The following is a 21,197-nucleotide window of genomic DNA, read 5'->3' as shown; positions in this document are numbered from 1 at the left end:
GCGGTGGTTCGTGCCGCTCGCGCTTTGTTGGAAGCATTTTTCTTTTGTTTTTGGACATCATGACGCAAGTTTTAGTGAAATTGCTCTATGATGATAAGTGGGATGTTTATCCGTTGAAGACGTTTGCTGACGCAGCTACTGGTCTTCGGGTGATGTTCGAGCCTGGCAGTTTTGATGAGTTGCGCGGCAGAATTCATGATGGAAGGAAGGCGAACAAAGCCGCAGCCTAACTTCTGCACACAGGTAAGTGATTTCGTTTTCTTGAGCACATAGCCGCGTTTTTTTTTTTCACTTGGACGAGCGTGAGATGTTAAGCACACCGTTCACTTTCTGCAGGCAAACCGCATGCCCTGGAGCGATAGCGTGCGAAGCTAGCGCTTGCTGCCGCCGCTGCTTCGATTGAAATGTTCGTAATATTGTCTACTAATTTGCTATCGCAATCGATGCTTCGCCTTTGGAGCGACACTGCGATATTAAAAAAAATATTCTTAATCTGTAGTGGCTCATCGTATATACCTTAAGGCTAGTGTGCACATTTTCTCGCGTAGTCGTTAACTGCGCCTCTATTTGCGTTGTGGCTAATGTTGCGGTGTGCTGCAAAATATATTTCGCCTTTTCGGTATGTGCGGAGAACAGCCTACCGATAAGTCCTGCATCGGCGCGATGATTACACGGATACACATCGTAAATGAACAGAGGCGTGGTGGCGACGTCGGCAAAGCCGCCGACGGGCTTGCCTTATCACACATCGCCACCCCAACCGCAGTAAGCATATTTATCAAACGTGACGTGTTGCCGTTTAAGGCGTACTGCACGCTTTTAATAGGCGATAACTCAAGCGCGCCGCCGTTCTCTGATACCTCTTTGAGCTGGGCCGACTCGAATGTGCGTTGCTTGCAGAAACGAAAGGAACGCCAGATGGCTCATCGGCGCCTCAAGCTAAGCGCCGCACTCGAGCACCGTTAGCGCGGCGAGGAATGGCACGTTCATGAAGATAGCTCACTGCACAGACGCAAGCGTGCAATGCGCACAGGACGCGTACGCAACGCGCGGCACACAAATCGCGCGGAATGTTCTTAGCCACGCAGCAGCGGATACTAAGCTTCAAAGAAGCGGTGCCGGTTCTCACTAGCACGCTCGCGCGCGCATCGCTCTCGGCGAATTTTTAGGTCTGCCCTGCTGCTCCCGAAGATTCGGACTGCTGCTTGGTATCGGCTGTGTACTATAGCATGGTCTTTCGTGTTGTGAGAGAGCCGGGAATATATTTCACCGGTGTGAAACAAACATCGCTGTGCGTATCTTGGTAACATTTACTGTAACAATCCATTTCATCATTTTCGCGACGGCCCTCTTGAAAGGGACGCAAATTTTTAATTGCCAGTGTAGTGTGTACTAATATTTAGTGCGTGGTTATGTATATTGTGTGACAGATTTTTAATTTGCATTATCTAATTCTGTCTAGATTCCCTTCTCTACAGGTTACACATGCACCAAATGCCCAGGTGCTAAGGTGTCGTTCGTCAAGAACAGCTTGGCGTCGTTTCTCGCAAGAGACATCCATTGATCTGCGGCTGATTCACCAGGAAGCTTGCATCTCTGTTGCCATTCTGCGTCAAGTGGGATTTTTAACTATTTTTTATTCTGCCCTGTGGTGTACGCTGTGACGCTGTGAAGACTTACTTTCATGGACGCTGTGAAGGCTTACTTTCGATGTGTTCTGCCTTTTAGTTGTAAAGAATTGGCTACCTTGTGAGTGGAGGTAGTTCCTTTTTCTTGTGAGAATGTTTATCAGCCTAACCAAGTGGTACATGCGTACTTGAAACAGCAGCACAGACGAGGATAATGAAATAAGTAGGAACACATACAAGCGCCGACTCAACTAGAAGTTTATTCTTGAAGACAGGTTGTAAACACATTGGAACTTGACAAAGATAAGAAACCATGTATGCGTGGCCTTTGTGATTAAACAAAATTGTGTTTTCTGCTGTAAGGGGTAGAACGAACAATTGTTTCATCACAAAGACGACAACACAAGAGAAATTATGGAAGCCTTATTTATTGATTGCAAAGAAGACAAATGCATAAGCTATCTGTTGCTCTTAATGGGAAAGAGTTGGGATTTTTAAAAGAGCTCTCCTTGTTTGGTGGTATCACTTATAGGACATCTTTCACTGTTTTTTTTACCTGCATATTTATACTACAAAACACGTCTTTCGTTCCTTTTTTTTTGTTGCACCGGGCTGTCTGCCACGCATGCATGGCTATTTCTTTGTCAAGTTGGCCAGTGTGCTTAATATCTTTGTCGTCACGAACAAACTTCTAGTTGAGTCAGCATTATTGTGTGTTCCTACCTTATTTCACCGTTCTCATCTTTGTTTGAGCTGTTTGTAAAGTATGTACACACACCAAATTACCAAAGTATCCGTAAAATTGAGATACATGAAGTTATCTGCACTATTCATTTCTGCAAGAATGGTATAGCTTCTCATCTCGTTTGTTCTTAACGTTGTTGTACAGTTTTTGTAATATATAGCTTGGAAAGACGTTTTCTGTCAGATTAAATGTGCATGTATGTCACTTTCGATATTTTTTTTCAACATGGGTAGTGCAGCTCCTTCCGTCTTTCAGTTACTGCTTTGTCGCAACTTTTATATATTTTATGCAGCGAAATGCTGGTGGAATTATATATATTTATGTGCGCAAGTGTGGTAAATGCTGTTTTGTATGTGCATTTATTTGCGTTTTTTACTAGCTCTCCAATCTGGCTGTACAGTTATTGAAACCTTTACTCATGCTTTATAATGAGTCGTTCTGGGCTCTTTGATGATGCAGGTGACCATTTATTTCACTGTTGGGAATTGCGTTAGCTGTGTGTCACTCCAGTTGTCTGTGTATTTTATGTCACTTTATTATATCATTGAAAGTATTAGCCTTGCATTAGCTTTTTATTGACCAGGGTACCAGTTAGTTGCTGTGTACGGTGAAAAAGGCCCAAAAAGATTTTATTAGCTTTGTTAAAGTCCAGAAAAAAATTCACTGATCAGCTCACTAAATTAGAAAATGCCACCAGTAAACTCTTCCGTACCCAAAAGTAACACAAGAAATTAAATACTGTTCACACTCGAGAGGGAAACAGCGCGAAAAAACACGACAAGCAGGGAGACACACACCAGCGCTTCTTGTCCCTCTTGTCTTCTTGTGTTTTTTGCGCTGTTTCCCTCTCGAGTATGCACCGACTAGCCCAAGCCTCTACTGTCTTCAAATACTGTGCAGTTCTTGACTTATGCCGGGGGGAAGTAAGCTGCTTTTACAGCACAAATGTTTTAGAAGTTTACCTCTGAAAAACACGATTCAGGTGTTTTGTATATATACACATGAAGTCATTTGTTTCCAGTTTACTTGTTATTTTGCCTACTCACAGGCAGCCGTAAACCCTTCTGTGAGTGTTTACTGGGTGTGTGAAGCATGTTACTGTAAGGTATCCAGTGGTCTTCATTTTTGTATTTATGCATGCAAGCCAAGAGTTCATGTGTTCAAAGTTAGTTACAAGGGTATGCTTAAGGTCTGCCTTTGAGTCACTTGACTGTTGTTTTTACAAAATATATTTTTTTCTGCTGTAATTGTGAAATATAATTCTTTCTGCTGTAATAAACTTCAAGTTGAGTGAGCATTCGTGTGTATTCTTATCTTAATTCAGCGTTCGCATCTCTGTTTGAGCTGCTGTTTGTCAAGTCTGTACATACACCAAATTGCCAAAGTGCTCGTAAAATTGTGGCACATAAGGCTATTTGCATTGTTTATTCCTGCAAGAAGGCTATAGGTTTCCATCTTCCGTTTGTTTTTAACATTGCTGTACATCTTTGTAGGTCAAGTTCAAGGAGTCCCTTAGGTAGCCAATAACAGTGATAACTTTGTGAAATTTATCAATTTCATCCATCATCATCGTAGTTTTAAACCCACTAATTTCTACTTTTCAGTTCTCATGACCCTGCTCTGTGCTGTGCTGTACAGGCACAGGAAGCTTTTTTTATGCTGTAAGTGCAGGTGGTGTTGTATATCTTCCCGAAAAAATTGTTGCGAGTTTAACTAGGCATGTGTACGCTTTTGCTACATTTTTTCAGCATGTGTGCTATAGTTCTGCTCCCTTACGCTTAATAGCACTGTAGGCACTAGCGTATGTCTTCGGGTTTCATACAGTTGTGCCTTATATACTGTAATAATGTGTCATGTGCACGCTATATTACATATTAGGGTACATGAAATATGTCAGTCGCTCCTTTGCTTCCGTTCGGATTAGGGAAAGTTATGTGAAGAGGCACCGGGCATGCAAGTGTAAATAGCAAAGCAATTTCAAAATTAAGTGCACTAAAATGCCACAAGCCCAACAAAATATCAATGATATTTCAGTGGCAATTTTCGAAATATCAATGCCATCTCAACAGGCGCACAATGTACTTTTCAATCCTGTGTCAATGATCACTCAACAAATGGTCAACAGAACAATTACAACAGCATTTCAAGACTGCATCAATGGAAACCCAACAGAAATTCAACAGAAATTACACAATGATATGTATAAGCACAATGTGCTTTCAATACTAACTCAACAACTATTCAACATTGACTTGCCCAATTGTGTTTCAATAAAATTTCAGTGGCCAATATTCAAGAGCCCTCAACACTTTGCTCAATGATATCCCAACAAACTCCCAATGAATGCTCAATAAGATACTCAACATTGACCAATGATATTTCAATGCATTCTCAACAAAAAGTTTTGTAAGAGATTTTTTTCTTCTCATGTTGGCCTTGTTTCACAAAAACTGGAAATTTCACTTGGCAGCAATTTGCGGTGTCCTTTTAGTCAAGTGATTTTTTAAAGTCATGATAGATTTACTATTTAAAGCAAGAAATTTCATACTTCTAAAGCTACGCCTACATTCTTCATTATTCGCATGACAATGTTTTTTTACTGGTATTCTGATTTCCAGTTCCGGACCTCACGGCTAACAAAGCGCTGCAGCCCTTTCTTCGGCCAATCGTTTGCATTGCTGTGACTTGTAGCGACTGTGACCCAAAAAGAAATGCTTGACAGCTGAATCGGTGCCTTGAACGTCGCGAGAGCACTCAAATGCTTTCAGACAGGCGCTGAAGACATCTAGTTATTTCGCAATTCGGTACTTTTGCTCGACAACTTGGAGGGTGAAATTCTAGTTCAAAGTAGGTCTGCCCTTGAAACACATGTCGAACGGAGCCTTGCCAACATAAGACGCACTAGGCGCCACCGAGAAAACAATTTTTTAGCATTTTTTTATTTTAGGTCAATGTAGCGTTGCTTCATTGCTTCGCGTACCATATTCATGCACAAGGACACAGTGAAGAAAGAAACGAGACAGTACATGACGGTTCATGCAGACGAACTCGGATTTCACAGCTGCATCCCGACGGTGTCTATTGTTCTTCTCTGTTCGCTGTTTTTCTTACAGGGTCACACGGGTCAACCGCATGAATGGTCCGATTATTCCAAACCGGCCTTCCATGCGTGAGGGGCTCGTTAGTATTGTCCGATTAGTTGTTTATGCAATATCAGCGTCAAGACTAAATGAATGGGGCTTCGTCCAAAAGAGGAAACAGAGGACATGTTGAACGACAATAGCACGAATAGATTCGACGGTCTGTGCATATCATTAACAAGGACTGTGTCTGGCCCCCTTGGAAATGGAGGTGGTGGCACAGCTAATGTTATTTACTGTGTCAAACAGAGCGTCACTAATTCTTTTAGTCGGTATTGTCACTTCAAATGCAATATATACAGGTGGGTGAAGTTATCCAGCTGTTGATATTTCTTTTGTTTCACCTTTTAGAAATTACAAATTTTCATCAAATCAGAAGTGAGTGGTTTGGTTAACTAACAGACCAAATTGGGCAAAGCGCAGAGCGGGGCCTGTGGGTATTTAGTTGTCCATTGCGAATACATTTGTGCACGTAGTTTTTGACCACGGTGAATAGCTGAGGCAGTCAAACTTCTTAGCACGCCATCTTTAAGTGTCTGTAGTAGTGAATAGAGCTTTTTTATGAAGGTTAACCTCTCAGAGACACTTACAGTATTTCACGTGCAGCCGCAAGTTTCTTGGCATTCACACTCAGCGTGATGTATCAGTGGGCTACTATTTCTCGCTTTTCAGCGCGCCTGAATTTGGTAGAATCTGCAGCGGCTCTTCTTATTCGTGCTTTGCTGAACAACTAAATGCCAATAAGCATATCTGGTACTGCCGTTTGTGTTTGCCGAGAAGCGGGACGTGCTTCACAGCAATAGGCAAATAATGAGTTTGGATGTCATGGAAGCACGTACCCTATAGCGTGATTAGCCTGTTCGGAAATCTTCCTGGTGACAACACTCGCTATTTAGAGAACAATTACCTCGATAATCCTGAAGCGTTCAAGGAGCAAAAACGTGCACGGAAATATGCAGCTCAAGCCTCAAAACTTAGTATCATGGCAACGAAGTTTGTGCAATGCGAATAGATAGAACACGATGTACTTTTTTCGCTGGCTAGTTATTTCATATTGAATTGTTTAGTGTACTGGGCGAAATGTACGGAAAAATGGGAGACATAAAAGAAAAGAGTGAGAGGAAAGAGCCCAGCTTATTCCATTCGTGTTTCTCCTTTTTTTACGCACCTAGCCGTGTACATTTCGCGCAGTACAATAGAGAATTTAGATAGAACAAATAGGTACACAAACGGCGAGCACCGGCATAGACTTCCAACTGCTTGGAATTAAACGCTGGTATTCATATTTGCCGTTTCTATATGTCATGTCGATTCGAGCTGCACCAACTCAGTTTTTGAGAAAACTTTACCAAACATCTCGTGAATGACCTACGTGGGAGGAAATGATCTCGAAAACCCATCGTCATCGTATGAACTGCCTTGCTCAAAGGCGTTCACATCTTGTTCGTTTATTGAACTAATGAACAGCTTTCTTTAAAAAATAATCTCATTTTCGTTGAAGAACTACTTGGGGTGTCCGCCGTAACAATCTCCATTACGGCAAGCTGAAAGGCCTGAAAGCAAGGAACAGATATCAGTACCTATTGGCCTGTGTCAACGGCCGCGCATTTGCAGTTCATTGTAGCGACCATCAATGAACACCTAGGCAAGCCACTTAGATTTGTAACGCTGTCAGGTGGCTGAACTCGGCGGTGTGACGATTATCTCAGCGTGAAGGTGCTGGGAATCAGTGACGTTATAGCGAAACACGGTAAAGACCTTTTCTAATATTTAGCATTTGTAATCAATAGCCAGTTGCCATTAAGGCAGAATAAATGATGAAGACTGTGTTGATGATTACGGTCAATGAAATCCATATACTGCGTCTTATGCAGGAGATCTCTTAAAACCGCATAAGTGCAGCTGCATACAGTGCAGTAATACTTGGCCCAAACATTCACAGCAGACAATAAAACTGATCGGCAGTGTTTTCTTAGTATGTTCGAAAAGTGTTTCATGGCTCCCTTAATCCATGTTCTTTCGGCTCTTCGAAACGAGCTATACATATTGCCTGTTTTGCTAAATTTCTTTTTAGGTCACCGTTACACGTGTAGGTTTCCAGAGGTCCCTGTCCCGGACGGTATACCTCGCGTGGATCAATTTTGCAAGCCATGGCTGGCTAGCCTTACAGAGCTATACAAACAACGCTTCTGCTTGTGCAAGTGGGGATACGTACGCAACGTTTGGGGACAATGCATCAGGACTGAAGAGTGCTACGACTGCCGCTTCGAAGCGAACATGGATTTCAACCCTTGCTCCTCGACCTGCCCAGACGTCTGCGGCTGGTCAGCTCCTGCGGCTTGTGCTCAGCAGTGCGTAAAGGGTTGCGCATGCGCACCGGGCTTTCTGAGGTGAGTGTGCGCACATTTTCAGTAACGACTCGATGTGCTCTTTGCGCGGTAACAACAGCGCGAGAACTGAACCTAACGAGCGGTGAAAGCTAAAGGGCAGGCCAGCGATGTACAATAACCATGACACATCCGACTGATTATCACGAGGCAAGGGTGTTATGAATAATAAAATATCGAAGTGCGCGTTCCTCACATGACTCGGCATGTTTGCCATGGAGATCAGAAGCGCAACCATTCACAAACTTAGGCGCAGCGAAGCTGTGTACATAGCTCTCAGACGAGTAATGTATCGGGGGGCATTGTCACTAGGAATATGAAATCGCTTTGATTTCGTTGCACTACTTTCCGATACGGATGTGGAGAGGTTCCTCTTTTTGTTTTTGCTTATTAAGGTAATTAGGAGCCAGTTTTTTTTTCAATTTGTCACTTCAGATTTGCACAGAATGTCTTGTATCAATGCGAAGCGCAGGCGTATGTTCGAATGTCCGGACTTAGGGTCATCAGTGAACGGGCCCGGGCCCACAGCTTCAAGTCCGAGCCCGGCCCAAGGTCGAGGGCATCAGTCCGGGGACCGGCATTGACACATCAAAATCGCTTTCACCAGCCCAGCCCACGCTTTCGGGCCAGCATGACCCCGTGCAATGTTCCAGTGGCCTTCCGTACTGTTCACCTTCGCCTTCGTTATGTAAAGGGAAAAAGTCGTTCACCTCAACGTATCATAAAGTGACAAGACAAACTTGTCAATTTCCTGCGTGGCCTTTCGGGCGGATGGGTCTTCCTCTTTTATGAGACTTCTACCGTTGCGGTATTCCGCAGAACACGTTGCTTATTTCTGTCCCACTATTTTACCTATTCCTCCGGAAAACCTCTCCCCAGATGCCCAATACGTTATAGCGTGGTTAGCGTTGAACTTGGCCTGGGATGTATGCACCCCATGGCTAATGGAGATTTGAGAACAGCTGTGCTATAACATGTGAGTCCTAATTGAGGCATCATTAGGATGTCTTAAAAAGCGTGTCATGTCATGTGACATTTCATAACTTGTCTCTTTTATTCAGCAGGGTGAATTTTCCTACATGCAAAACAAAAACTTCAAGTAATCAGGTATTGTGTAGAGACGTACAGTCCTCTGGGAGTTTGCGCAACTGCTCGGAGAAAGAGGCGTTTGTAAAATCATATTGATAATTCTATCTCTCCCTCTCTCATAGCTCTTGACGTTTTTGAAATAGTTTGAAATGCATAAATTCAGCATCTCTCTACATGATGCATTGTCATCACCCCACGAATTGTATATTATCTATACTAAAGTTTTTAGGCATGTGATGCGCATTTCAAATCTGTGACACTTACTCGAGAGCATCTGAAGAAGTAAAAGGTCACTGACTTCGTGTAAATTACTACAGCCAAGTCGACGAAGTAACACAACCGGCGTTGCGTAAGCCCAACAGTTGTTTAAATAAGTTGAATCCTCAATACTATCGAAATTATTTTGTCCTTTCCACTGTAACACGCGCCCAATTATCACTGCGCCTACAAGCAGTGCAAATGAGGTTGTAAAGGTAGGTGATAGTTTCGCCATGACCTATGAGTAAATTATGTTCCCGTATTGTTTATCACTATGTGGACTATGTTCCTAAGGCGTAAGTTAGCAAAAGCCTCCACGCGAGAGCAGTTGACAATATGAGTAAACTGGAGCCAATTTTGGAGTATCACGTACGGACACAAAAATACAATGAAACAATGTTTCTTATCTTGGTTATTGCGGCTAACATTGCTACACTAAAAATATAGACACCCTACGATGAGATTATTCATTAAGCAACCTTTTGCATATTTCTACTAAATTTTGTTTAGCTCATACTGAATACTACGTCACAAGGACAACGAGAGTCTAATAGCTGGACATCCAGCTTCAGAAGGACTTATGTTATATTTCATTCGCTATCTCCATCTACCAATTTTCGCAGGGCTTTCCCGGAGGGACCATGCGTAAACGTGGCTCTGTGTCCAGGTAGATGTCCTGGACCTCATCAGATTTTCACGACATGCTCGCCGCTATGTCCGCAGACTTGCCGCAATCCTCACCCCAGGTGGTGTCCGTCAGTCTGCGGCGGTCAACGCTGCGTCTGCGAGCCCGGCTACGTCGCGCTAACGTTCCATCCGCTGACCTGCATACGTCAAGATGAGTGCCCTGATCGCTAACGTAACCTGCCCGGGGTCCCACCAAGAGTACACGTTTTGCAAGTCGCACTGTCCTATCACTTGTTCCGACTGCAGCCCACGTCCCTGCACTAGGGAATGCGCAGGACAAGGCTGCGTCTGCAGGAGAGGCTACGTTCAGTTACAAGCGGATCCCCTGGTATGCGTTCGACGCCAGCAATGCGCTCCCAAGCCAATGTGCGCCGGTCGAGGTCCAGGCCTAACGACCTGCATATCTCGCTGCCCTGACACCTGCTCAGATACTGAACCTCGACACTGCACTTCTGACTGCACAGGACAAGGATGCGTTTGTCACAAAGGGTTCGTCCAGTTACAAGCGGAAACGCTGATATGCGTTCGCCTGAACGAATGTCCGGCACTGCGAGAGCAGTGTCCGGGTGCAAACCAAGTTATCACCCGTTGCAAACCCCGCTGCCCGATCACTTGCTCCGTCAGCGGACCTCACCTCTGCACCGCCGATTACGCGGGTCAAGGATGTGTTTGTAAGGATGGTTACGTGCAGTTGCAAGAGATGCCGCTCATCTGCGTTCGCCGGAAAAATTGCCCGGTCATGTCGAAGCTATGCCCTGCTCCCAACCAGCAGTACACGACTTGTAAATCCCGCTGTCCTATCACTTGCGCTAACAAGGCACTTCGCATGTGCACGCACGAATCTGCTAGACAAGGCTGTGTCTTAAGCCTGGCTACGTGCAGTTACGTGATGCACCGCTGATTTGCGTGCCCACACCTGCCATGCCAGAGCGTTGCAATGCCCTTAACTAAGAATATTCTGAATGCGTTAGTTTGTGCCCAGTGACTTGCTAGGACAGGAATCCTCGCACCTGCGCGGCGCAATGCGCGGGCCAAGGTTGTGTTTGCAAGCCAGGATACTTAATTTTGAAAGAGAATACTTTTTTATGCGTCCATTCGCAACAGTGCTATTACAAGGGAAATAGAAGCCTGCCACTGCCTTCGCCGCTTGGGATTATCACCTCAGATTCAAGTTAACGACCGGGGAAATCACATGGTGCGGCGGGTAAATGCAGCACATACCGTTACTGGTGGCGAAAATACAAATCTTGCTTGAAGACGTTTAGCAAGCATAAACATTTCAGCTGTTAGTAATCATTCAGTGATGTACTTGCTTATTTCGGTGCGGTTTGCACAGTTTGATACATTGATTGCACAAACCTAACATGCCTTCGGAAATAAATACAAAACGCTTGCAAGTTGACATTGGGGCCTTTTTTCAGCATCCAGCTCTGCAATATCGCCCAAAGAACGGGTGAAATCCGCTTCTAATAAATTAAACAGCATGAATTTATTTAGCATGCCACGTCTGACTGTGTTTGGGGTAAGGAATATCACATTGCAATTTATTTGACGTTTGACGTGGCTTTAACATATTTGCTAATTTCTATGAAAATGTTCAATTACATCTTTCTGTGAAATTTGGGAGCGTAACGCTTGCATTCTTTTTGCAGTTTTTGGTCGATATGGCCTAATCACATTTGAGGCAATGTGAAAGGATCTTCTGGAAATCTTCTTACACTATGGTTATGCGCAGAATTTGCACTTTCTGAGTGGTTGGCGTTTAAAGAACAAAGAAAGCAATGGAGTCGAGCTTCAACGGATGGGAAGCCTTCAAGTGCGTATGGTGCATAAATCCATTGTTGTTCGCTTGTACGTAGTAAATTAGACAAAAAAATAACGCAAAAATATTTTGACAAAGTGGAGAGGGGCACTCTCGACTTGACCCTACGCTTCGCACTGATTCCGTCACAACTGGTGCTGTTCTATACGCACATTTCACATCAACTACGCCAGCATAAATTATCATGTACGGGATATGCAAAACTTTTCTTATTTAAGCGCTGTCTGTGACTGGCTCTTGCAGCATCAGTTCGCACGATATGACGTCGATTACCGCCATGATGGACGTGCACCGAAGTCTGGGCCTATTATACAAGAAGTTCATGTATTAAATAATTTGTGAAGCTGGGCCCAGAAATATATCTTACTCTCTTCAGTACACTTTTCTTCTTACATGCAAAAAGTCGGTCTCATGTAAGCTCGGCTTCCAGAGTGCCTATTTATGCCAATGCCAACGCGCTTAATGAAGGTGGCTTCTTGCACAGTCTTTGGGCGATCGGTAAAGTTCATTTAACATTACCACCACCTTAGCGGTGATACGAGCGCCTCGAAAGTAAAATATTGCGAGACTAGAAACATCTGCGAATTAGAAATTAAGTACAAATAAGTTCCAATGAGCTGACTGAGAAAGATGGCATATTGCTTTCTTAATGCCAAACGTTCAGACCCTGACAAACAGCGCGAAACTGACGATCGCGCTGGTGTCTACAAAGATTTATTCTTGGTTAACTTCTGTCATTGTGACTGTACGTCCTGGCTACGACAATTATCAGTTTTACCGTACTACCATTTTTATGTACAGTCTAGTAGCTACATTAGCGTTATCGAGATCAACTACGACAAATATTTTGCCATAGGCTGCCTCCGATTCTCCTTTTTCAAACATATGAGAAATGCATAGTCATTGAGCACCAATTCTACTAAGCTGAGGGAAATAATTTGCATTTCATATAGAAAGCAATATTTAGCAAACTGTTCAAGCTGAATGCGAATTTACGGTCTCTACCTTAATTCAAATGCCACAAATTGATAAATTACGAATGCTCAGAACGAACTTTGCATTTTTGCATTTTGTTAACAATGGCAGAAGATAAATCACCCATTTCTGCACGCCATATGGGTTAGATTGTATAAAATGGACAAATATGACGTGGTAATTTACAGCTCGCACGAAATTCAAGCGGTTTATTGTTTAAGTAAGTTGTATACGAGTACTATTCAGAAATTATTGGTAGAATCCAGAGAAATAAAAGGTGTACGACAGAGGCAGGGTGCTTTGACAGGCTGACTGCTTCTCCATGTTCATCCACCTTATATCCCAGAGCGTGTATCCATCTGTCGGGTCCCATGTTCATTTTGGCATATATCAGAGTGGTGCATATTTCTTAAGTTTTCTGCGCTTTCGATGACCTGAAACATTGAGTTTAGCAATTGTGAGCTGTCCTATGCTTTCCGTAGATTCACTGCATGAGTTCTTCACAGGGTTTCCTATAGTCTTCCGCTCACTGCACATCGAAGGCCTCAACTTAGGCAGGCTTCATGCGATAAGGTGGTATGGTTACAGAGATTTGTTGGTCAGATGCATGCTCTAAACTTCACCTGGCGCCGGATCCATTCGGTTGAAAGGATGTTGAACATCGTCCGCGATGGCTCCGAATGGCGGTGGCTAACATTTCCAGGGCTATGTATAGTACAAATGGACAAATACGCTAGAAAGCTTTCGGAAGGATGACCGCCACATAGCTCAACGGTAAAGCGCGCGTAATATATATGATGCAGGTTCGGCTTCCCCCTACGACAAGTCTTTTCGTCCACTTTCATTTCTTTGCTAATTATTACTTTCATATTTTAATTAAAAAGAACAGATATTTCCTCTATGCTCCCTCCAGATTCATTGTCTGTAGGTGTCCATGTGGCTGTAATTAAAAAACAATTAAGCAACCAAGCTAGCCTTTATTCTTCGCATTTTTTTTCATTGCCGAAGTAAATAGCAGCAACATTCATGCTTCATTTTCTTGATGTTTACTTCCACAACCTTCACGGCCAGAATATACAGCCAATATAAACCATATTTGCTTCTCTCTATATCTCCTTCGCTCTCAACAGAGATTAACTCTATCATTCAACTTCTCTAAAATGTCTTGAAAATTGGTTGACCTGTTGCGTAGAAAAAGTCATTTCTGAATTCCCACATATTAGGTGTTCCGTGGTTTAGCTTCCCCATAACGCAGGAAATAAACAGCTGCACTGTCATAACTCAGGGCACGCATTTCGCATGAATTTGCGCCAGTAATGGGGGAAGGGTAATGACGATGAATGAACCTGACATCGTTTGAACAACAGCGCCCTGAATTTGAAGTTTGGGACAGATGTAGGCCCCATCTATAGCGACTTATACATGAGGTGCCCGTCACAGGAGACCTCATGACTTTTCAACCTTACTTGCCAAGTAGGGTATTAAAAACTTCCCGTCACACAATTCAGAAATAGATTGCCGATAGAAGCTCGCAGATATTGGCCACCACAGCTCTTCCACAGAGTATACGCCACTAGATTGAACGCTTAGAAACAACTAAGTATGTATTACTGATGTCTTTATTAATCTTGAGGGGTTTTAGGTGTCAAGAAAGCTTTTGCTTTGGTGGGCACAGCATTTAAAACAATTAGCAAAGGAAAACAAAATATGGTAGGCAGAAATAAGTAATGCATCGTAATAAAAATGTGTTCATTATGGACGCCTTTCTTACTGTTTTAGTTTTTATTAGTTATTACAGTTAGCACAAGTTAAGTCGTATAGGCTCGGTTTGAGTGCTGAATAAAATTTTATGCGTAAGTGTCAAATGACCCATTCAGTGAAATGCAGCTCCACTAATGTGAAACCTGGGGAGGTGCGAAGCATGCAGTGATGCACCGCTAATGGGCTCATACTGCCTTAAGCAATGGCTCAAAACCCTTCAAACGTGGTCTACCCATTACGACGATTAAAGAGAAGTGAAATTCTACGCTGGAATGGTGAGCGGCAACGCCGACAGCTGTGGAAGACGACGACGTACGCGGGAACGCTCGGCACGCGGAACGCGGGAAGCTTGGCACGCGCTCGTGCGCGTGCCGCTTGCTTACGATGACGACGATGACGACGACGACGACTGGAGACGCCGACAGGCCGAGCGCATTAGATGCTTCGCACCTAAAAAAAAGTTGTCGCAGTTTCACCTGAAAGGCGAAGCATCAATTGCGATAGCAAATTTGTAGAGAGCTATACGGAGTAATGATAGTAGCTTTATCAGCTGTATAAACTTGGACATGCAGCAGCACCGGCAACACGCAGAACTGTTGACGCCGTCGGAGTTTTGCCCGCGTTCGCACAAAATGCGTGCGGCGTTGGTGACTGTTGCCGGAGCCTCTGATATAAATAGGCACTTGGTGCCGCAACTAAACGTCGCCTCCCTTCCCTCCCCCTCTCCCCCCCCCCCCCCCCACGGCCTTTCGTGCGTCAGAAGAAGGCGCGTTTGCTCTACATATATGGTGATGGTAAAGGAGGAAAGAGACGCCTACTTCTGCAGCCCTTAAGGGAGCACGGCACAGAACGCGCGTTTGTTCTCCGCCGTGCGTTCACTCCCCGTGAAAGCGCGCGTCCCTCGCGCCCTTTCACTCGCATATACAGCGTTCGGCGGCGCGCGGCGACGATTTCATCTCCATTGACGTCAGACGGAACCTCACGGCGACGGCGACGGCAAAAATCTGCTTTGGAGTGTCCATATAATTGCTATCGCAATAAAACTGATATTAAGAGAAACACACAGCTAAATTATTACAGATGCAATTCGCTGTACAGTTCACGCCAGAGAGTTCAGGTCAGGGAACCGTACTCTTAACGCTACCACCCTCGTTTTTCCCATGTCGTTCAGACCAAGAAACTGGTCTGAAAATGTCATTCGACCTGAAACAGGTTATTGTCACGCTACAGCTGCCTGGCTGGTTGCCAGATCAGACAAAAATTACCACACAAGTAGCCGTTAAATCTTAGCACGCTATAACTGGTATACTATTTAACAAGGCATATGTGTTGGCAGATCAGTTCTGCGGAATCCTGGATGGTGGAGTAAGTGGCACGAAACGCAAATGGTCATCCACCCGAATATATCACGAAGCTACAGAGGAGACAATGCGCAATAATTGCCCAGAAAACTTCGTAGTTGAGGCAAAAACGAATTTTTTTCTGAACCGCGAAGGTTTCTTTCGGTGAAACACGTAATGATTTACTTTGTTGCTTCGTGCTGCATTCGGGTGTATGGCAATCTTCCTTTTCATCACATATGTGCTAGCATTATTTCATTCTAGCGTATAGCGCTACGCATGCTCGTAAACACAGCCATTTATTGTACTCAAAATAGCAGCAGACACAGCGAGGACGACGACAACGACGACGACACGTCAACTTACCTATTATAAAATTTTGATTTAGTTTACGCTTTTCTATAAACTACCCGATTCTTGGCCAATTCCCCAGAGTGGGTACATCACAAAAATCTACACCTGCATTAACAAATTGGCTGAGTTTTAACTCTTGCAAACGTAGTTATCACGACCGAAAGGTCTGTTTGGCTTGGTTTTGCATAGACTATGAACACGGTGCTTCAATATTGCACGTTTCCGCACTTGGTAAGCTTATCTATAACGTGCTAATCTGGCCTCCCTTTGCTCCGGAGTTTCAACAGCTAACTTTGCCTTCGCTCGAGATTTCGCAGCCTGCGGTCTAGTTATATCTCCCGGATGATTAGATTCAGCCTGTCGCTTGCGCTGAAGCGCATGCACAGACGGAGCAGCCGGCGTGTGATCCGTGGCGAGACTGAGCGACCAAGCGCCGGTGAAGCAGCCGTTAAACCTTCGCCTAGTCACGTGGTACCGCAGCGGCAAGGCGAGCGCAGCTGCGACGCCTCTCCGCAACGGATCACGTGGCGTGACGTCACACCTGCCACACTTGCGCTCCGGCGGCTCAAGGTCATGGCGATGCGGTAGACGACCTCGCGAGACATGGCGCAGTAGAGATTTCGCTATAAAAGTTGCGGAGTGGTTCGCAAAGAAAGCTTCACTTCAAAATTAGTTACTGCAAGTGAAGTCGATCATGATAAGAGTTCCAATAAGACACTCTCACACCATGTCAGTGGCGAACACGCTGAGGGATAACGCGGGCGTTGTACAGTCCAGTCAACGCTATTACATACTCGTTCACTCGAACAAGTCATTGATTCTGACGCCTCACCGAGCTGGGTGCTCGAATGGGTCGGCTACAACAGATGTTGAAGTTTTTCTGAAGCGTCATGAATGCAGGCGCCTGGCCCCACCGAGCCGAATTTTCTGGCGAGTCTACTTAGGTCACAAAAATATCGAAGGCTCTCTGCATGGTCATCCTTGGTGGCGCCTCGCCGAGAAGTGTCATCAGGCGGGAGGACTTGAAGTGCTGCCGCGGTTCGGGCGTAACCCAGCAGACTTGCACCCAAGGCCTCTGTAGATGCTCGAAACCAAGTACGCTCACTCCCTCCTCCAGCTTCACCGCAGCGCGTCTCTTCCTGCACTGCTTGGGCCGCGTCCCTTTTCTTCACACGTGCTGCCATGTAACCAATTTTTTGTCACTTTCTCCTTCGTGGTGCGTCTTCAAATCTTCTTCTTTCGATTTATTCAATACTCGACGCTCATGGCAGTTATGGGAAAACGTGTGAAATGTGGACGTTTATTATGGACATTGCCGGCCGCCCCCAGAACTCTAGAACTTAGAACTAGGCGAAAACTGTCTAACCACACAGACCATGTGAGAAAGCTGGATGATGTGCGCCGTGAACCTCTACGCTAGCTACCTTAAGTCGAATCATGTCGTTTAGCGGAGGTTTATTACGTTTAAATACTTCGAGGATTACTGACAACGACGATGTTGAAGCGTGTCACGTAATCTTAAAAGGAAATCTGTACTTTGTAATCACCGCTTATTTTATCTACCGCTTCGTTGCTGCAGTTCCTGAGTGAATACCAACTGAAATACTTCTTGAGCTGCAACTGCTGTGTTCACGCACCTTCGTTCGTGAATAAAAGACAAATAAAGGCCCACAAAGACTCCTTTTAATGCTTTTGTACCCTCAATGATTGCAGTTTGGCCCATATAGAGGAGGAGAGACGTTATAGCTGATGTAATCTGATGCGCAGTGTATCTTGCTCTGTTTCGCGCCAGATTGATTGAAGTCAACATTCGCTAGTAAGCGCGAACGATGTTCTTCGGAACAGGAGATTTAGAATACTGTATTTCGTAAATTTTTTCCGAGTGGTTGCTGGTAAATTTCGCAAAGCAGTTAGCGATTTACGCTAAAGGCAGCGGCGCACGTAAAAGCGCCTGACGGAGCAAGCCCATGACGACTGTCATTGTGCAAAATGCTTGGCGTCAATGCAAAGCCATCTTGGCGAAGCAGCTCGCTACACAAAGGATGTAGACAGATGGATTAGGAAAAGAGCAGCCTACGAACAATCCGGCACGCTTGAAAGTAGTTCCTGTTCTTCAATCTTCTTCAAAAACACATTCTTTATCCTCCATCGGGATCCAGACAACCAACCCTGTTCAAAATAGGTCGTTGGGAAACGCTTGCGTTTGGTCGCCATGGTGCTAGACATTTTCGACTCATAAAAATCGTCGTGCTTTCAAGGCTCTTTTCTTTTCACATTGCAAAACTTGTTTGCTAAGTACCAAAGCCCTTGAATAAAATGAAGCGTACCTTCAGTCAAATTATACTTAGTTATGGAGGCTCTCCTCAGAAGGCATAAACTTTAAGAAGGCTACAAGGTTTGTAATTCGTACAAGAAACCCGCCAATCAGGTTTTCGCGAAAGTCCATGAATGTATTGCGCTATTCCAGCATTAGGGTATTGACACGATGAAGCAATAAACTGAGCGAGTCGTTGCTGGCATTGCTACAAGATGTTTAATTAATATTAGTAGTAGGCCACTTAGTGTTCATCGTGGCAGACGCTATCGTGAATATGGTGTGACTCTTGTTGGAATTATTACCAATACTGTTTAGCCGTAGTTAATGTGAAGCGTAATGCTATATTCGGGGCGCCAAGCGGTCAGTCAATGATAAGAAAGGAGCACGCCGCTATGATGCAGCAAAATTGCTCCGCAGCTGCTGAAGAATTGCCATTCCCATCATTAACTATTTGAAGTCACTTTATTCTTGCAGAATGAAGCACATGAGCTTGACAACAACTTGGTGTAGAATATTTCGGACTTGAGGTTGTTTTTCTGAATGAAGTGATCAGGGAAAACGTTTGATTATGTAAACGGACTTAAGCAGCATTTGCCTTCTGGCTTCAGTCCATAAAAATGGCACATTTGTATTTAAAATATTTACTCTGTAGACGACTAAGTGTACTTGTTGCGGACATCTTTCCACTAACGCAATATTCCAAAACTGACTGATGGAGCTGTATGCACTGGTGCAACACAGACGTTATGAGAAGCACCATAGTGAATGGCTTGTCAATAATTTTGACAAGCTTGGGGTTATTGTGCTCACAAAACTCATCAGCATGTTTTCATTCTGTTGCCACTAGGATGTGGCCGCGGCGGTTGGTTATTGAATTCTATATGTTGTGCTCAGCAGCAGGTCCTAGCCACACAACAACGACGACGCGTAACATTTCCAGGACATCGCTGAGAGTTGAACAAGATTGGTAAGAAAAACAAGACCTCAGCCGGCAGGCAATGTTTCGACAAGTCCTGATGTCGAACGTTGGATCCAGGTTGAGCCTTGACTTGTTCGACCATTGTTGACGCACGACAGGGACGTTATGGCGATATCTGCGACAGGCATTTGTCCTACAGTATAGACAAATATACCAAAGAAGAGGACTTCTATTCCCTTGTGTACGACATTTTCACCGATATTCGGTACACTTTACGATACAAATGTCCGCACTGCGCACAGGAGCAAGGCAGGAATGTGTGTAGGGGCCATGGCGCTGGGAAGGCATATCCCGCCAAGGATAACAATACTTCACTTGATCGAGCCGAAAGTGACACTGAGGAGATAAACAGGCAAAGCTGTGCTAGTAAATTATCCTTTAGCACTACCGAAAAAAAACACTATTACATGCGAAGAAACTTCATAACTCAAAACAGACAAAAAGCAAAAAGCGCGTGGCAACGCTCCCGTGCTATCGCTCACCGAGATAACAAATTTCGCCCGCATCTGCTCGTGTATTCTTAATTTTTATCGGTGAGGACGAAAGTAATCCTTTTAAAGGTAGCCAAAGAGCCAAAAAGAGCCAAACGTAACAAGTTTAGAGACGCTGTGCGGTTCCGCAGGGTATCCAATATGGGAAAATACTTTTAGGTTCATGAGGTCACACAGACCAGACGGCATTGAGTTATCTGCACATAATCAGGCTTTGGAAATCTGAGCCCATAATTACAAAAAAAATTACGCCCAAATTGAGCATTAAAGCAGATGCCAGCGCATTCTGATGCTGAACATAATGTTACCAAAGCGGGCCGGCCAATGGCGGAGAGCACTTACAATCCAAAAGCTTTGTGATTTGGACCTTTGTGCAGTAGTTCCTGTTGTAGTAATCAACATGTTAACGCAGAATTGGTGAAAATGGAGGCTTTGAAAGAGTGCTTTATCAGTATAAGCTGATTTACGGTTATTCCTTAGAGTCCCTTTAAGTTAACCTTTCCGGGTTCTTGTGGTCCGGCTTTATTCTCTCGCTTCCGTCTCTCACTTATCCTCTCGCCTATTCTCTTATTCTTACTTCCTGTAGTGTTAGTCTAACCCTTTGCTATTGCTATCAATGCTTTCGGGCGGAACTGCTACATTATTTTATCCATTCTTTCTTAGAGAAGACTTGGCAACACTATTTGCGACCTGATTGTTGTCCTGTCCAGTGCTTCTGGGTTGCGATAATTACGCGGTTGCGTGATGAAATGGCTAGGTGTGAACTCAAGGTTAAGTGAACACTGGGTTTTTCTAGAGCTTTGTAGCTTTGAATCTGACTTCGAGTGATTTTTAGGTTCGCGGCAGACCCAACCTGTTGTCACAGGACTGTCTTTTCTCCCATAGCACTTCGTGGTCTACATTCTGGGCTCAACAACTACTTTCGCTGAACATACGTCACGAAGAACGTCATGGCTTAAAAGAACTGCGCCAGAGAAAGCATTTCGCCGCTTAAAATTTTGGATCGTATTTCTTGCCCACATGTCCAGAACAACACAATAGATGAGGATGAACCTGTTGCACACAGCTGCACGCCACGGAAGTCATTGTTAGCGCTTTGCTACCTTTTGTTCATACATCTCTACACGGATCTGGCCATGCCTGAAGTGATTTCGTGCAGCCGGCCTTCGGTCATGACGCGCTCGCCACCATTGTCTTTAGCACTTTCCTCGACATCAATCTGCA

The 21,197-nt window shown here is 44.4% G+C and overlaps 2 long non-coding RNA genes across 2 annotated transcripts; both read left to right on the top strand.

The window, feature by feature from the left end:
• On the top strand, positions 1 to 3,670 carry LOC125940225 (uncharacterized). Its single transcript, XR_007463450.1, has 2 exons — positions 1 to 243; positions 1,479 to 3,670. It is a non-coding gene; the product is annotated as an uncharacterized LOC125940225 (long non-coding RNA).
• A 1,961-nt stretch (positions 3,671 to 5,631) lies between these two features.
• LOC119464104 (uncharacterized) lies at positions 5,632 to 10,090 on the top strand. Its single transcript, XR_005194387.2, has 3 exons — positions 5,632 to 5,815; positions 7,588 to 7,903; positions 9,871 to 10,090. It is a non-coding gene; the product is annotated as an uncharacterized LOC119464104 (long non-coding RNA).
• The last annotated feature ends 11,107 nt before the right edge of the window (positions 10,091 to 21,197 follow it).

Source organism: Dermacentor silvarum, chromosome 9, assembly GCF_013339745.2.
Source record: "Dermacentor silvarum isolate Dsil-2018 chromosome 9, BIME_Dsil_1.4, whole genome shotgun sequence".
Taxonomy (NCBI): Eukaryota; Metazoa; Arthropoda; class Arachnida; order Ixodida; family Ixodidae; genus Dermacentor; species Dermacentor silvarum.
This window is presented reverse-complemented; position numbering and strand designations above follow the sequence as displayed.